An 18,617-nucleotide genomic window follows, 5' to 3' on the forward strand; every position below is an offset into this window, starting at 1 on the left:
GCCCCACTGCAGCCTTGATCAAGGCATTGCGTTTGGGTTTTAAGCTTGTGCACAATTAGTAATAAAGTGATACTCTGATTTTTATTTCTTATTTCTTTTTCAGATGGCTCCCTCAGGAACTCCAAAAGAAAGGGATATAAGCAGCACAGGATGTGGGCATTCCTGGGTCCCTGAACATGAAATAATTGATAACTCTAACTCCTTTCTAGTACTGGGTTCAGTGCAGGAAAGAGAAGCCACTCTAGCTATTTTAGTCAAGAAAGATTCAATAAAGGGAATTAAATGATAGTAAAAATCACTGGAAGCTTGGGAGGAGCAAAATCCTTGCTCCCAGAATAACACAGCAGGACTGAGCCCAGGGGAGTTACCACCTCTGAGGCTACCCCAGGAAATTTTGAGTAGCCTATCCTGTAGCCAAGGACCCTGCATTTCATGGTCTGAATGGCACCTCCAAGGATCAGAAAGCCCAATTCAGGAGGCCACTACCCCTGTTGCCTCTGTCACAGCTGCCTCTCCTTAGACACCATAATCCTGCTATAGAAAAATTTTCTGTCTCGAAGATATTGTTTTCCAGAAAAGATAAACAGACCAAAAGGAGTAAGGAGGAGGCTTCTGCCCCATTTCTGCCTTCTGTACCTTGCAGAGTGCATCTAACTGGTGGGACATAATCTGTATCCACACCCTAGCTGCGAAAGAAATGCAGCTTTCACCTTCCTCCTTCTGCAGTAGGGACAGGCACATTGGGAGGAGGGAGAGCAGGATGCTGAGCTGAGCGTCCATCCATCAGGTCACCACACAGAATACATGAAGGTGAGTGTTGTGTCACAGTCCGAATGTGCATCCTTTCAAAATTCTTAGGTTAGAATCCAAACCAGTAGGGATATTATGAGGTGGGGCCTTTGGGAGGTGATTAGGCCATGAGAGTGGAGACTCCAGGAATGGGATTTTAGTGTCTTTCTAGGAGGAGATGGGAGAGAACTTCCTCTTCTCTGCTTTCCTCCATGTGAAGATACAACAAGACGGCATTTTGTGTTCTGGAAGAAGACCCTCCCCAGACCCGACCATTCTGCCATTCTGACCTTGGTTCTCCAGCTCTAAAAGCTGTGAGAAATAAATCTGTTGCTTATACACCACCGGGTCCATGGTACTTTACTACAGCAGTGCAAACACACTAGGATAGGTGAGTATATTACTTTATACTTGAAACCTTGTGCTTTAATTGTTACAAGCTGGAGGAAAACATAGATAATAATGAAAAGGACCAAGAATGTAATAAAGGTCAGATACTGGCTGTACCTAAGAGAAACCCTCTAAAACAACTGAAGTGGCAAAGGAGCCCCACGAAAGGAGCACTACAGTAGCTCCTGGAATCAGAACAAGACTTAAAAAGGGACAAGGTCAGCTGCCTCAGTTCTTGATGGTTTCCCCATTCCTGTTTCAGGAAATGTATTGGAAGGACTGAGGTTGGATCACATGACTCCTTCAATCCTCCCGTCCCCAAGATTCCTCAATTTTGTCATCCTGGGAATAGAAGTTCTTTATCTAGAGACAGGAGGACAGGAGCATGTCATTTCCCTAAAGAATAGAGATAATAGAGGGTGCCTGGGTGGCTCAGTTGGTTGGGCGACTGACTGCCTTTGGCTCAGGTCAGGATTCCAGAGTCCCACATCAAGTCCTGCCTCAGGCTACCTGCTCAACAAGGAGTCTGCTTCTCCCTCTGACCTTCCTCCTCTCATGTTCTCTTTCTCTCTCTCAAATAAATGATTAAATTAATAAATAAATAAAATCTTTTTATAAAAAAAAAGAACTGAGATAATAGGGCAGAGGTTCCAAGGGGGAACAAAAAACAGAAGAGAACCAAAATAAGAACCAAAATAGTCTGGAGAATTCTCCAAAATCACAATTTTAAAAAAAAGTGAACCAGCAAAAGAGAAAGAGTAAGAATGGTGAGAGAAGTATGTGGAAAACCAGTAAAAACTGATGCTCACAAAATCAAGGGAAGGAAGAATTTGGGAAGTAGATGGTGGCTAATGATGGAAAGTACGATTAAGATGAGAAATGAAAACTGAGGTGATGAAAGAGTAATTTATTGATATGAAATTCATATAATTTAAAATTAACTATTTTACAGCATACCATTCAGCAGCATTTAGGACATTCATAACACTGTATGAACATACCCTCTGTCCAGTTCCAAAGCATTTCCATTACTTCAAAGTAAAACCCTGTATGTATCGGGTGGCATCTTCCCTGGTAACCATCTGGTCCTGGTGAACATCAATCTGTGTCAGACCTCCATGGATTTATTTATTCTGAGTATTTCATATAAATGAGATCCTATGATGTGATCTTTCATGTCCATTTTCTTTCACTTAGCATAATGATTTCAAGGTTCATGGATATTGCACTATTTACCATTGTTTCATTGCTTTTTATGGCTGAATAATATTCTATTGCATAAATACACTACAATTTTTAAAGCCTATTCATCCATTAATGGATGTTTGAGCTGTTTTTATCTACTGGCTACTGTGAACAGTGTTGCTATGAACATGCCTATACATGCACCTTTTTTTTTTTTTTTTAGCATTTTTTTCAATTTGTTGGCGTATATATGGAGGAGTAGAGTAGTAGGGTTAAATGATAATGCTATGGTTAAATCTGCGGGAATCAAAAAGCCTGTTTTTTGAAAACTTGCTTTTGATTTGGCAGTTTGATATTAATTGTTGACCCTAGCTAGAAGACTCTCAGGAGAAGAATGACAATGGGAAAACAGATGGTAAGGGATTAAAAAGTAAATGAATTTAAAAATTTTAAAACTTTTAGCAGCTTTATTGATGCACACTAGACAAATGACAAACAGCACATATTAAAAACAGGTTTTAGCCTCAGGGAGAAGTGCAGGCACTCCTCTTCTCAGATAGGAATAAAGAAAGAGTGGTTTCTGTAAACATATAAGTTAGAAGTGGAGAAGAGAGATACTAAGGGATTTGACACCTGATGTTCTCTTCCCTGTAAAAGAGTTGTCTGAAATGAGAAGTGTGTGAGTAGGAGGCTTAGGAAGATGTGGTAGAGGCAGTCCAAATCCATTCTTACTCCAAATCCATTCTTCCCTTCTTAAGAAAGAGTCTTGATTTTGTTTAGATGACCAACATATACAGCCTAAGAACTGCATTCCCACTTTACTTTACAACTAAATATGCTCCTGTGACTAAGTAATGGCCAGCAGGATATTAATAGGAATATTATATGGGACTTCTATGAAGGTTCTTAAAGGGAGACAACTTGGCGTTGGGGTGTCCTTGTACCCTTCTGGACTACTACCTTCCTGCTGCCTAGAGCATGATGACTGGTGCCCAGGAAGCCATTTTGGGTCTTGAGGTGATCTTGAGGATAGAAGCAATCTGTTGAGGATGACAGAGCAGAAAGACAGATGCCAAGCTTCTTAGGACTTTGTAGTATCTCCATAGCACACCAGGATTGCCAATCTCTGATTTTCTTTTATCTAGTTGAAAAATAAACTTACATCAAGTTTAGGTCACTGCTCTATTGTGTTTGAGTCATGTGTACCCAAATATAATCCTAACTGAAATAGGAGATTATCAAAGCTTAATACAGTCTCTAAGGTGAGTGGGAAAGGGAACTTACTAGGGCCCCGTAAAGGGATTCATAAGCTAAGGACTCAGTGGAAGGAGTCATCAATCTGGAAGTTTATATGCTTTACTCTTTCAGCCTAAGAGTGGAAGCAAAGGCACAGATTTGAAAGATTCTCCAAGGACTGGCAGCCATTCCAGCTGATGCAGAACGATGTTCAAGTGAAGAACTGAGAATGCTATTAATAGGTTTGAAGCATTTGACCTTGGAATCCAGGTTGCACAGGAAGGCAGTTTGAGCTTGTGATACTGGCTACCTACTATTGGATTCTTGGACTGGATTCTGGAATGGTTTTATGGATTGAGAAGTAGAAGCTCCTGAGGTTGTGATTACACAATGGGATTAAGTCTAGCAAATCAAGGAAATCAACGGAATGATGATGCTAAGGCCTGGGTGCGGCCATGGGAGTAAGGAGAAGGTTGCAGTGTCATGGAAATGAAATGACAGCAAGAAGGAGGCTGAGAAAATGTGGGCCTTGATGGAATAGGGCATGACTTTGCTCCCTGAAGTGACCCAGAAGGATATCAATTTGAAGTCTGCTAAGACAACTAAACCCAAGAGGAACAACAGCTTCAGTTCCAGCCTTAAACAGGCAGGTCACATTGAAAGTTTCTGGAAAGAAGTCCAAAATGGACTGATGGGTGCTTAAAACAGGGCAGTTACAGAGGCCTTGTGAGAAGAATGCACGAACTACCACCACAACCAAAGAGCAGTGCATATATCTCCAACTAAATGAAAGGAGCCAAGCAACGTCTGGCCAAAGATCCCCGAGGTAGACAGTGACTTTCAGAAAGGCACCAACCAATTAAATAAGACATTTTCCATCTTCTTCTTTTTTTTTTTAAGACTTTATTTATTTGACAGACAGAGATCACAAGTAGGCAGAGAGGCAGGCAGAGAGAGAGGAGGAAGCAGACTCCCTGCAGAGCAGAGAGCCCGATGCAGGGCTCGATCCCAGGGTACTGGGATCATGACCTGAGCTGAAGGCAGAGGCTTTAACCCACTGAGCCACCCAGGCGCCCCATTTTCCATCTTCTGAACACAAACATTTCAATTAGTGGCATAGAGGAAGGATCTTTCCTTTTAAATTAAGTGATTCTTTTCTAACTGTCAGAGATATGATGTTGAAGGAAAAGAAACAGACCTGGGGCAGGAGTTCCATGCATGTTCTCAGAGAAATCATTGTGCTTTTGTATTGATTTGTACCAGAGAAAGAAAGTATAATTTAATAAAACAATATTCTCAGCCAGGGTAGCACGTCAGCCTGGAAACAAGTTCAGGGAAATGGTTGTTAGACCGAATTCTACAGATAATGGCTGGATATCTGACGTGTGCCTTTAGAATAGAGGTTATTAACCATCCAGCATGGACACCCTCTCCTCAGAAGGTCAGGAGGCAGTGGGGCATGGTGGTAAGAGTGAATTCTATGATTAGACCACCTAATTTTGAATTTCTGCTATTTGAAATATTTACCTGGTGTCCTTGTGCAAATTATCTAACCTCTAGATGTTGCAACTTCCTTATCTTAAAAATTCTTCTTGTCATTTCCACCATCCACACTGTAATCCTCCCAGAGGTCAGCAATATAACCAGGTTTGGTTTTTTTTTTTATACCTCCAAAGAAATTCTATGCAATTAATAGTCCAGAGATGTATGGTGGGTTTTTTTTTCTTTCTGCTTAAAAAACACTTTTTTGTTCCCTTTCCAAAAAAAAAAAAAAAAATTAACAGTAATTTCTTGGAGATCATTCCGTAGCATTACACAAAGAGTGTTTTCAATTGTATTAAAACAGCTTTCACATTCATTATCTTATTTGAAAATAACTAGTTTCCTCTCTCCTTGTTGTGCCACAGCAAGCAAGGTTATTAAACTGCTTGCTGACACACAGTGAAAAATTGTTAGAGCTTGGACCAGAATATAAAACTTCCAGCCCTACATCTATTGTTCATTTCTTAGACCAGCCTGTATGTGAAACTGATCTGAGAATCAATGCTTTTCCTCTAATAAGTCCATCTGGATGTTTGCATTGAATGGCACTGTTGCCCTACCCCACCGTGTAACTAAACATAGTTGCTCTATAAATGTTTGTTGAGCAGAATAGGATTGGTTAATTCATAACCCTGGAGGATGATTCACATTTTTATCATTAATCCCTCACGTTTCCTAGGAGATATATCATTAGCATACATACTGAAGGAAATGTTGGGCATGGGTGCGAATACAAAATGTCCTGGTCCCAGCCAAACGCAAATTGTTTAGCAAGCTGGAAAAATTTGCACAGTCCTCCAGTTCACACCAGTCAGTCAGCTAGCACCTTCCTGACCCGTAAGGCCTCCAACCTGTGAGTTCTACTCAGAAATAGTGTCTTTCTTTCTCTCTTTTTTTATTTGAATTCTGTTACGTTCGTCACCATACAGTACACCATTAGTTTTGGATGTGATGTTCCATGATTCCTTGTTCGACAAAGCAGGAGAAAACAGCCAATGGGAGAAAGAGTGTCTTTAATCTTCAGTTTTGCCCTCTTGTGATTCCTATAGCTACTGAAGAGAAAACCATGAACTGGCTAAACTATGCTTTGCTTACAAATCTTCTCTTTTGGAATCTGGAAAATTATAGGAAATTCACCTAATTGTGTATATAAATGTGTATACTGAGAGGGGGGGTGACACTCTCCTGTGTGGCGTGAATATATGCTCCCATGTGAGAAAGGAAGACCAAGCCCAAGATTGTGAGTGTCCTGTATCACCCAGTTTTCTGTGTGGGATGGCTCAGGGAGGCATCAGAGAGGTTAGACTGAGTCAGCTTCTCTGCTTGGCAGCTTTGAGGTATACAAATGCATGTAGGAAAATCAAGTAGACAAAACTTGAATACGTTATTAGAGCCACAGATTATTAACTTCTGAGCCTCTGGGAACTTTCTAGTACTTTATCATTAACTTCTATCTTACTTGCAGAGGTCATACTTTAAAGAATTTCAATACTTCAAAATCAGTTGAGGCTTGCTTTATGATCCAGCTTATGGGCAATTTTGATAGTCCCATAACATTATGAGGTAGATATTATCATCCCCCCATTCCACAAATATAGAAATTGGTACTTAGAGAGGTTAAAGAAACTTGCTCAAGGCTGAGTTGAAATGCGAGCGCAGGTATCTGGGCTCTTAAGTCCATCCTCTTAATCACTATTCTATAATACCTCCATCTATAAGGGGAAAAAGGCAGATCTAAAAAAGATTCTACATCTGAGATCCCCTGATAATTGTACTGGGTGAGATACTTAGCACAGATGAAATATGGTGAACTTCCTTTAAGAGTCCTGTACTGGGCGGGAGATGGCTATTTAAACGTATTGTTGGCAGAGATGAGTCCATGTGAGGTCTTGTCCATCAGTTCAGGATCCTCATGGAAGGAGCTTAGTTTTAAGAGGAGAGGCTGTTGAAAAAGAAATGTTTGGGTGGGGGACACAAGATCATTATTGGAAAAGAAATAACAGTAGGGGAAATCCTATTCACACTTCTGTTGGTTCTACCCACTGCACCAGAAACTTTTGTCTAAGACCTGAGAAGGGGACTGGAAAAAGAACAGAGCTACTTTGTAGGTGAATACTATTTCCCCATTTGGCTTGAAGTGCCCATATCTCAGAGGAAAAGAATTATGGAAGACTCGCTAGTGAACCAGACCTCCCAGATCACCACCTATGTGCTGTGATATAGGCCCTAGGGATCCTCAAGGTCATTTGCAGGTGTGAGAAAGATATATCAATCTGGACTCCAGCTATTCTGGGAGACAGAGTAATACAAGATGTTCACAACAAGTGATTTAAGCGGAAGGAAGACATCTATATGAATGTTACGTGTAGAGAGAAACCTTTTTAAAATTGACTGAATGAGGGGAATGGTCGAAGGGGAACCTAAAATGACTTTTAGAGGAGCAAGCAAAGGAAAAAAAAAAGAGAGTATAACATAGTTAAAAAGGAAGAAAGATGGGAGAGTTCCAGCCAGTGAAACACATTAAACAACAAATAAACAAGGAAAAAAACCAAACACAGGTTTGAGAGTTCTGAACGAAAGGAAAAGAGCCTGAAAAGTATCCAATCACATCTAGGTGGTACAGATAGCACTTCTAAACTCAGGAAGCATTTTCCGCTCAGCCTGAATATATGAAACCTCTTGTGGACAAGGGCAACAAAGAATCTGAGATAGTTCCTTCCTGAGCAGATTCAAACTTAACACATCAACAAATCAAAATCAAACAAATAAAATCAAAATAAACAAATATAGTAGTGGTAGGACAGCTAACATTGGAAATCTGAGGTTTTAGAAATGGTCTGTTATGAGTGTTAGGGTAGCAGTGTGGCAGCAAAGTGAGCAGGTTTTAGAAACTGGGTTCACCCCAGGGTTCTCAGTGTTTACATGCAGTCTGTATATTTAACATGAGATATGTATGTTACGTAGCATTTTCTTTTAAATATATATTTTTGCATAATTTTGTGGTTATTTGCCTTGTGTGTCTGGTATTTCCTACAGTAATAAAAAAAAAAAAAAAGTGGGGAAATAAACCAAAAGGAAATTATGCCATAGAACTATTTCAAAGAATTAATCTAAAAATGGTCCTGATTCAAGTATTATATACATATTGTTTCATCAAAGATCCTGAGTCACACTGAATAATTGAGGGATTAGGTGTAACTGACCCCAAAAGAACCAATGGTAACACTTCCAACCATCCAATTGAATCAGGGCTTTGTATACAGGGAGAAAATGTGGCTAAATTTGTGACCATAAAAGCCTGTGAAGAGGGGACATTTTTCTTTAAAGATTTATTTATTTATTGGGGGGTGCAGAGAGAGAGAGAGGCACAAAGAGAGAATCTTCAAGCAGACTACGTGGTAAGTAAGGAGCCCAAAGTGGGGCTCTATCCCATGATGCATGAGACCATCACCTGAGCCAATGAAACAAACGGCTGAGTCTGAGGCTCAACCAACTGAGCCAGCCAGGTACCCCAAGAGGACATGTTTTTTTTTTTTTTATCTCTGCCTTCCCGTTGCTTAGTAATGCACGTAGAAGGTAGAGATGCTTCTCTGTACACATGCATACACATGCATACAGCTTCATCTGTTGGCACCTTCTATGTTCCCCATAATTCTTCACAGACTACGTAAATGATGGTGTGTTTGAGGGGTACAGATGTTACATGCCATAAGGATTGAGATGAGGGGGAAATCCCATCTAGCTGGGGACATCCTAAAAGGCTTTTTTTTTAAAGAAGAGGTGGGACTAGAATTAGACCTGGTGAGAGGTCTATGGATGAAAAGAAATAAGGAGGAGACTCCTTGACACTCTGGTGTCCAGAGGCTGGCTGGGACTTCAGCAGAAATCCAGCCAGATGGAGATGGAGAATGAGAGCTCTGGAAGTCACTACCCGGTGTCAGGCTTGCAGAGTCTGCAAGGAATATCTAAAGCCATTTATCTACGAATAAAAATGAAAATTTGAGCCTGCAGAGATTCCTTAATAGAGAGGAAAAGGAGAAAAGCAGGAAATAGGACCAAATCTCTGGGTAAAACCTCCCTCAGGGGCTGATGGAAGAGATGTCTGCTACATCATATTCAGAAGGAGGTTTTTCAAGTGAGCAGGGAGGAAAGGCTGATAGGGTTAACCCAAAAGGTCTGGGTTTCTTGCAAAGCTAAAGCTAAAAAAAAAAAAAAAAGAAAGAAAGGAAGAAAGAAAATATGTCTGAGGAAGCAACTGGAGAGAAAAACAAACAAACAGATGTCCAGTAGGACACTACACAGTTCCTAGGGCCTGTCTCTCTGTGCCCCCAAATCCCCCCAGCAACCAGTCACCACTGAGGCTTCCATGTCATTTCCTTCTTGGGGTGGCGCTGACTCACCACGCTCTAAAATGAGTCCCTGCCCACCCTCCCTCACCGCTTCATGAGTGCTGTGAGAAATAATTCATTTATTGGAAAAACATTTTCTTTTGGTTGCTGGGTAAATGCTTCCAGGGCTAAATATCCATGCATTTTAGAGAAGCTGAGAAGGTTGTCTCTAAAGTCTTAAGAATTTGTCTGAAACAAAAACATGATACCCCTTCACTCTTTTCCTCTTCACCTTCTAATGCCCGCATCCCACATCTGGCAGGGCCTGGACTGTTCCCTGGAGAAGGGGAAAATGAGCATTCTTGGAGACATGACCCAGGAGTCAGCAAGCACCTTTAGTGATGTCTTCACATTTCCCGTAACACAAAGTCAGCCTCAGAGGCTTCAGCAAACACCCGCACGGTCACTGTGAAAGGTGAAGGTCAGACTCAGGGATCACTGTGTGAATGGAGGAGGAAGGGACATTACAGATAGGCCTCCCCAAAATCCAGGGTTGGTGACAGAAGGCCTTCCACAGCCATGGCTGAGCAGAGGCCAGAAGACATTCCTAGGGTACGGGAAGCTGTTGAGTGCGGTTCTCTGTTGCTAACAATGACATTGTTTGCCTATTGGACAAACACTGAATGCTTCTATCTATCCACTCATTTAATACTTAGAACTTTATGAGTTAGGCACGGTTACTAAGACAATTTTATCCCCTCTCCAAAAAGGAAAAAAAATGAAACAATGTAGATAAAGCAGTCCACTTTGACCACCACATACCAGTTCACTGGAATTCTAGAATTGTCTCTTCACATTTACATACAGACATTCGGTGGCAAGACTGTGCCCAGTTTTGGGGGGTTTTTTTTGCATTATTTTGCATTGACAAAGCTGCATCTGTCTTCCTGTGTACTTGCAAGCCATTCTTCAGAGTAGTGACCAAGAAGTGGAATTGCTGGGTGAGAGGGAATGTGAATTTTTAAAAAATTTATTACCTACTCCAGACTGTCCTTCAAAATGGCCTTTTTGATTTGTTTCCTCAACAGCAGTATGTGAGAGTTTGCCTTTGCACACTATTTCTCAAGAGAACCTGTTAGCAATCTTTTTACATCCTGTGTCAATCTCATGTGTGAAAAACAAGGTCTTATTATTATTTTAGTCTGTTTTCCCGTGATTATCTATGAGATCTTACATTTTTTCACATTGGCTATTTGTCCTTCTTTTGAAGATTACCTGCTCATGTCTTCATTTATTCCTATTTGGTCTATTTATTGACTTTGAAGGCTTCTTTACATATTCCACATGGTTCTGAGTTGTTATGTATGCTACAGATACTCCCTCTCAGTCTACATTTTTCTTTTTAGCCTGTGGGGTCTTCTGCCATTTCAAAGTCTGATGTATTCAAATGTATTTATCTTGCCTTTCTTGCTTTTGCATTAGGGCCTTTATGTATTCTGCTATATTTTATTCTATACTTTTTTTTTATTTTCAAAAGCTTTTATTTATTTATTTGACAGAGAACACAAGCAGGGGGAGCAGTAGGAAGACGGAGAGGGAAAAGCAGGCTCCCCACTGAGCAGGGAGCCCAACATGGGGCTCCATCCAAGGACCCTGGGATCATGACCTGAGCGGAAGGCAGATGTCCAACCTATTGAGCCACCCAGGCGCCCCTTTATTTTATACTTTAATGGTTTTGCCTTCATGGTTGGCTCTTTAAAACATCTAAAACACATGAAACATTTCTGGAAGAGTCTCTCTTCTTAGTCTACCCACAGAACATGCTGACAGGGATGCTAATTATAGAACTGAACCCAAACACAAGAGGAGTAGAAGCAGCCATCCTTCCCTCTGAGGATGTGCCAGCAGCCTGTGGGAGAGTGTTTGCTAAGGCATGCATCTATAGTCCCAAACAGCTAAGAGAATCAGACTCCCCTGAATTTCTTTTTCTTTTTTTTATTTTCTTTTTTAAGATGGACCCTGAATGGAAGGTTTTCCAGAGTACATTAGTGCTGTAGGATATTAACAAGGCATTAGAAATTATCACATCAGGAATGGCTTTTGTGGTCACATATGACTGGGAGAAGTTTGGTTAAGCAATGTTAAATGGGTTTCTTTGGGGACAGTTCAGTCAGCGAACGTTTATATTGGTCAGAGTCTACAAGCTATTTTTAGATGGAAGTTTACAGTGTATTGAAAAATCCAAAGGATCATTCAGTTCGGAGCCAGTGTTCTAAACATTAGCTTCATTTTTGAATAGCCAGGGGAACATAAGCAAATATGGGTGGATCTAAGTATCCCAGCCCAAGAGATCAGATTTAATTGATCTGGGATAGAGTTTGGGCATGGGAATTTTTAAAAGCTCCCCAGATGATCCTCATGGGGAGCCCAAACAAAAAACCACTATTAGGTGGTATCTCAATGCGGTTTTGATTTGAATCTCCCTGATGGCTAGTGATGATGAACACTTTTTCATGTGTATGTCTTCATTGGAGAAGTTCATGTCTGTTCATGTCTGCTGCCCATTTTTTGACATGATTATCTGTTCTGTGTGTGTTGAGTTTGGGGAGTTCTTTTTTTTTTTTTTTTTAAGATTTTATTTATTTATTTTACAGAGAGAGATCACAAGTAGGCAGAGAGGCAGGCAGAGAGAGAGGAAGGGAAGCAGGCTCCCTGCTGAGCAGAGAGCCCGATGCAGGACTCGATCCCAGGACTCTGAGATCATGACCTGAGCCGAAGGCAGCGGCCCAACCCACTGAGCCACCCAGGCGCCCTGAGTTTGGGGAGTTCTTTATAGATCCTGGGTATCAGCCCTTTGTCTGTATTGTCATTTGCGAATATCTTCTCCCATTCCGTGGGTTGCCTCTTTGTTTTGTTGACTCTTTCCTTTGCTGTGCAGAAGGTTTTGATCTTGATTAAATCCCCAAAATTCATTTTCACTTTTGTTTCCTTTGCCTTTGGAGACATACCTTGAAAGAAGTTGCTATGGGTGATGTCGAAGAGATTATTGCCTATGTTCTCCTCTTGCATTCTGATGGATTCCTGACTCACACTGAGGTCTTTTATCCATTTCAAGTTTATCTTTGTGTATGGTGTAAGAGAATGGTCGAGTTTCCTTCTTTTATACATAGCTATCCAGTTTTTACAGCACCATTTATTGAAGAGACTTTTTTCCACTGTATATCTTCTCCTGCTTTGTGAAAGATTATTTGACCATAGAGTTGAGGATCCATTTCTGGGCTCCCTACTCTGTTCCACTCGTCTATGTGTCTGTTTTTGTGCTAGTACCATGCTGTCTTGGTGATCATAGCTTTGTTGTAAAGCTTAAAATCAGGCAACATGATGCCCCCAGCTTTTTCTTTTTCAACATTTCCTTAGCAATTCCAGGTCTCTTCTGGTTCCATACCAATCTTAGGATTGTTTGTTCCAGCTCTTTGAAAAATGCTGGTGGAATTTTGATTAGAATGGCATTGAAAGTACAGATTGCTCTAGGTAATATAGACATTTTTAACAATATTTATTCTTCTGACCAATGAGCATGGAATGGTCTTCCATCTTTTTGTGTCTTCTTCAATTTCTTTCATGAGTGTTCTGTAGTTCCTTGAGTACAGATCCTTTATCTCTTTGGTTAGGTTTATTCCCAGCTATCTTATGGTTCTTGGTGCTATAGTAAATGCAACTGATTCTCTAATTTCCCTTTCTGTATTTTCATTGTTAGTGTAAAAGAAAGCAACTGATTTCTGTCATTGATTTTGTATCCTGCCACATTACTAAATTGCTGTATGAATTTTAGTAGCTTGGGGGTATAGTTTGGGTATTCCATATAAAGTATCATGCCATCTGTGAAGAGAGAGAGTTTGACTTCTTCATTGACAATCTGAATACCTTTTGTTTCTTTTTGTTGTCTAATTGTTGTTGCTAAGACTTCTAGTACTACGTTGAACAAGAGTGGCGAAGAGTTTTCATAGATAGCTTTTATGAAGTTGAGAAATGTTCCTTCTATCCGTATACTTTGAATCATTTAATCAGGAACAGATGCTGTATCTTGTCAAATGCTTTTTCTGCATCAATTAAGAGGACCATGTGATTCTTCTCTCTTCTCTTATTGATTTGTTCTATCACACTGATTAATTTGTGAATGTTGAACCACCCCTGCATCCCATGGACAAATCCCACCTGGTCATGGTGGGTAATCTTTTTAATGTTCTATTGGAAACTATTAGCTAGGATCTTGTTGAGAATCTTGGCATCCAAAAATCACAATGAGATAACACCTTATACCAGAATGGCCATTACAATACACCTTACATCAGAATGGCCAAAATTAACAAGACAGTAAACAACATGTGTTAGAGAGGATGTGGAGAAAGGGGAACCCTCTTACATTGTTGGTGGGAATGCAAGTTGGTGCAGCCACTTTGGAAAACAGTGTGGGAGATTCCTTAAGAAATTAAAAACAGACCTTCCCTAAGACCCTGCAATTACACTATTGGGTATTTACCACAAAGATACAGGTGTAGTGAAAAGAAGGGCCATCTGTACCACAATGTTCATAGCAGCAAAGGCCACAGTCACCAAACTGTGGAAAGAACCAGGATGCCCTTCAACGGATGAATGGATAAAGAAGATATAGTCCATATATATATACACTATGGAGTATTATGCCTCCATCAGAAAGGATGAATACCCAACATTTGTATCAACATGGACGGGAATGGAAGAGATTATGCTAGGTGAAATAAGTCAAGCACAGAGAGTGAATTGTCATATATGCTTCTGCTTACTTGTGGAGCATAAGAAATAACACAGAAGACATAGGGAGATGGAGAGGAGAAGGGAGTTGGGGGAAATTGGAGGGGGAGATGAACCATGAGAAACTGTGGACTCTGAGAAACAAACTGAAGGTTTTGGAGGGGAGGTGGGTGGGAAGTGAGTCTGGTGGTGGGTATTATGGAGGGCATGGCACTGGGTGTGGTGCATAAACAATGAATTCTGGAACACTGAAAAGAAATAATAATTTTTTAAAAAACTGTTATTAGTCCAATGGCTTCACTTTAGCAATCAGCGACACAAGCAGCTGATGGGAGGTCAAGTATCACAAGCTAGTTTGGAGACTAGCTGGGATCAGAGATGATGTTTAGAATGCCAGGCCTGGCCTTCCCCTCTATCCTGAGCTACTTTCTCCAACACATCATTGGGCATATAAGGTCCAACCAGGACCAGGCAGATGTTTTGGTGTTTGTCATATGCTTCCTTGTAGCTTCTAAATGTCCCGTTTCCTTATCTGTAAAAGCAGCATATTAATACACACTCTCCTCACTGCAGAGTTGGCCTGAGAAGGGAATGAATTAATGCATATTAAAGTGTATAAAAAATGTACACTGTACAAAAGGAAGTAATGAGAGGAGGCAGGCAAAAGCAGGTTAATAGTGCCTAGGAGTGCCCTGTTTATGAAAAGGGCTTGGGAGATGTTAAACTGTAATTGATGGTGGGAATGAAAAGCACCTGCTCTTGCAAAATAGTTTCTTCACAAACACACCTAGAATCCCTCAAGTCCCAGGCAAGTTGTCAGAATTACCTCCCTCAGGGAACCCCTGATTAAGGTTACCAGCCCCAGGTCATCGGAACATAAATTTTACATGATTAACATTTACATGCATATGCATGAACACTTATATAATTTTGCATGCTGTGTTCAATAATCTCCAACTTCCTAAAGTGGTATACCTTGCAGTTGTCATGCCAGAGATGTCTTTCCCTGGTCTATCCTCTGATATAGGGACAATTGTTAGGGCCTAGAGAGGCTGGAGAAATGGAGGGAACAAGAAAAGTTGCAGGTGGAGAGGGAGGCATCCAGGAGACAAAAGAGAGGTCTCAATTTGCTCTAGCAAAGGAATCAATGGAGTACTGTGGCTTGCCAAGAGCACCATGAAACTCTCATGCTTTCCTGCAGAGGCTTGGAAACATTTAGGGTTTTCCAGGAATCCAGAAAAGGAGCCTGCCATAGGCCATGTGCCTGGGAGACCAGCTCAACATTTAACCACAAAGGAAGCAAGGAAGCAAGGAAAATTTGAGGGAAGCATAACTGGTCACAACAGACCTTCCCTTGAGCTGTACACCCTCATTAACAATCCCACAGAGTCTGTGTCATTCATAATTCACTCAAAATATTTTTGTGTAGGCACTGGGGACACAATAGTGAATATATAGATCCCATCACGTTTTTTTCCCATCCCTATACTTGCAGGGATTATAGCTGTCTGAAGGATATGGACAAAAGTTAAAAGAAAAATAGAAGAATCTTAACTCTGCAGTGTTATGAGGGGTTGGAGAGAGATTGAGGGATGGGAGGCAGGCATCTGCTTTAGTGAGGATGGTCAGGGGCAGAGGCCTGGTGGGTGACAAAAGAGCATTTCAAATAGAGGGGACAGGACGTGTGAAGGACATGGAGGCATCAAACTTGGCATGATCTGGGAAGTGTTGGAAAATCAATGTGGCTGGAGGGTAGAGTGAAGAGGACCATGGCAGGTGAGCAGAAATGGGCAGGGACCAGATCATTCCAGCCTTGGGTAGGAGTCATACATCTATTCTAAAGTAACTGCTACCTGCTTGAGGGATGGTCAGGGGTTATATTCAAAATAATCAACACTTGGCAGGGGTGGACTTAATCTTAAGAAGACCTGAAGAGCTTATATAATTTGGGGGTACTTCTTTAAGAAACCTCAAAATGTCATCTTAAAGTGTTATATAAGGTGTTATACAAGGCAAGCCCTGAAGCTCAAACTTTGCTGGCTTCACCATGAACCTTTGAAATTAATCCACAGCAGGTTCCAGCCTTAAGCAGAGATGAGCTGTCCTGGAGTGTCCCAGCTAAGCATCAGCAGGACAGGAAAGGCAGATGGGGCAAGTACTCTGGTCCCAAGAGGGTAGGAAAATACCACAGAAGGAGTCGGGCAAGGGTGTTCAGATGTTTGCAAGGGAGTGGTGATAAAGATGGCCTCTGAGCTAAGCCACAGAAGAAAGAAATGCCACAAGAGTTGATGGATTAGAGGTACCATGAAGACTCAGAACTGTAGACATAGGGTTATCAGAGAAAATGGACCGAAAAGGCAGTGGTACAGTGGAAGAAGGGCTCCTTGGAATTTGGGGGTTAGAAGTGGTTTGTTCTCTGGTAATGACAAGGAACAGGACAAGGAGTGGGTACTTCAGGTGGTGTGAAGAAAATGTCATTGGAATTGAGTGGGTGGCTGGAGTGGAGGCTGGCTCATGCATATGGGTGCACCAGTCACAAATAAGGATGTCTCTGGTTCGGGGGAGAGGAAGAAAGTGAGGATTTTGTTTTTAAAATGGAAGTGGAGAGCCCCACATTTGGAACAGCTGTAGATCTCCTTTCCTTGGTTGTTAGCCATGCTGTACAGGATCTGGAAAGGAACATGTCCACAATGCCTGAAGTTTTCTCCCACGAATGGTTTCCACTGTGGTTTCAACCACAGCACTGTGGTTGTTTGGGGCTCAACTCAACCTGTGACTAATTATAGAATTGTTTGTACTTTTCCTTTCCTTGGGGGCGAGTGCCTTCCAAATGGTCACAATCTTTATATAGAAAAGTTTGTCATTAAAAAGGAAAACAATACTATTTAAGTTTTTGGTTTTCAGAAGCCTTTTACAGTTGTTTCCTCACCAGAACATCAAACCCATAGAACAATGGGTACATTCTCATACAAGAGAAGAAATAGTCTGAGAAGTTACTTCCCAAATCACATAGCTGCAGCTTGTAATACCTAAAAAGTGCTATAAACACCATACCTGAAGCTGTATCTAAACATTCTGGCCACCCCCATCACAGCCAGTGCTCTTTCCACCATACTGTGGCGCCTCCCCTCATGCCTCTTGTGGAGATGTCACCATTTCAGCTGCTTCTACTGTTGTTTGGTCCTAATGTTGCAAGCCTATTAGTCTCTGGCATGAGCTTCCCCTTGGGCTAGAGACTACAGGGCTTTGGAACTTGAAGGACCCTCTGTAACCTTCATTAGGAACTCATGTAACTAAGGTAGTCATGGACTGCCTTGGCTTAGTGAGGCTGAGGGGACAGTAGAGTTAAGTATGGGCTAACTAGGGCTGCAAACTCCACTTTCTCACTTACCAGGTCTGATGAGCAGAATTGTTGAATGATGATTGTGATCATCGAATGATCAATTGTCGAATGATGTCCTGCACTTGTGTCATACTTGGAGAGGGTTTCACTGGTCCCCACAAGATGGGTTATTGATTCCAGAAGCACATTCAATGAAGCATTTCCAGAAGTGGTCAGAGCATCCTGATCCTGCAGGGCATCCTTCCAAAGAGGAATACTCTATCATCATTTGGGAAACATTACTCACTATATTCTCTCTCCTTGGTCATTGGTGTTTTACCACTGCTATAATAAATTACTACACACTTGGTGACCTAAAGCAATAAAGTTTTAGTCTCTTACAGGTTCTGGAGACTAGAAATCTGAAACCAGCTTTAGTGGGGTAAAGCCTAGGTATCAGCAGGACTGATTCCTTCTGGTGGTTCTCAGGGGGAATCCATTTCCTTGCTTTTCCTCTTCCAGGAGGCTGTCCATATTCATGGACATGCTCTTTCCTCCATTCTCCAAGTGGCTGTCTCTAATCTATGTTTCTGTTGTCACAGGGCCTTCTGACTCTAACTGTTGCTTTCCTAGTCTTATTAACTAGGTCAATTGATCCACCCAGATAACCTAGGATAATCTCCCCATCTCAAGATCCTTAATTTTATCACCTTTGCAAAGTCCCTTTTGTTGTATAAGAAAACCTGTTTATAGATTCTGGAGATTAGATGCGGACATCTTCATATTCATGAGACTATATTCACTTCACCAGAGATTCACAACAGTAAGAAAGAAATCCTGAGAAGGTCTGAAGTAAAAAGAAACAAACAAAATAAACTGACTTAACTTTGTTAATCTTATCATTTTTAAAACTTGACCTTTAAGACTTTAAGTTATTTTTATGAAATGGCAATCTTTTTTCTTATTAGCCGCTGTCTCTTGAAGGGAAAAAAAAACTTATTTTTCAGTCTTTGGTAAGTACATGCACTGGGTAC

The 18,617-nt window shown here is 41.1% G+C and overlaps 1 long non-coding RNA gene across 1 annotated transcript; it reads right to left on the bottom strand.

The window, feature by feature from the left end:
* Positions 1-6,138: 6,138 nt before the first annotated feature.
* LOC131809561 (uncharacterized) lies at positions 6,139-17,834 on the bottom strand. Its single transcript, XR_009345225.1, has 2 exons — positions 17,653-17,834; positions 6,139-7,084 (listed from the first exon to the last, which is right to left on the bottom strand). It is a non-coding gene; the product is annotated as an uncharacterized LOC131809561 (long non-coding RNA).
* Between the last annotated feature and the right edge of the window lie 783 nt (positions 17,835-18,617).

This window comes from Mustela lutreola, chromosome 10 (assembly GCF_030435805.1).
Source record: "Mustela lutreola isolate mMusLut2 chromosome 10, mMusLut2.pri, whole genome shotgun sequence".
NCBI classification, from domain to species: Eukaryota; Metazoa; Chordata; class Mammalia; order Carnivora; family Mustelidae; genus Mustela; species Mustela lutreola.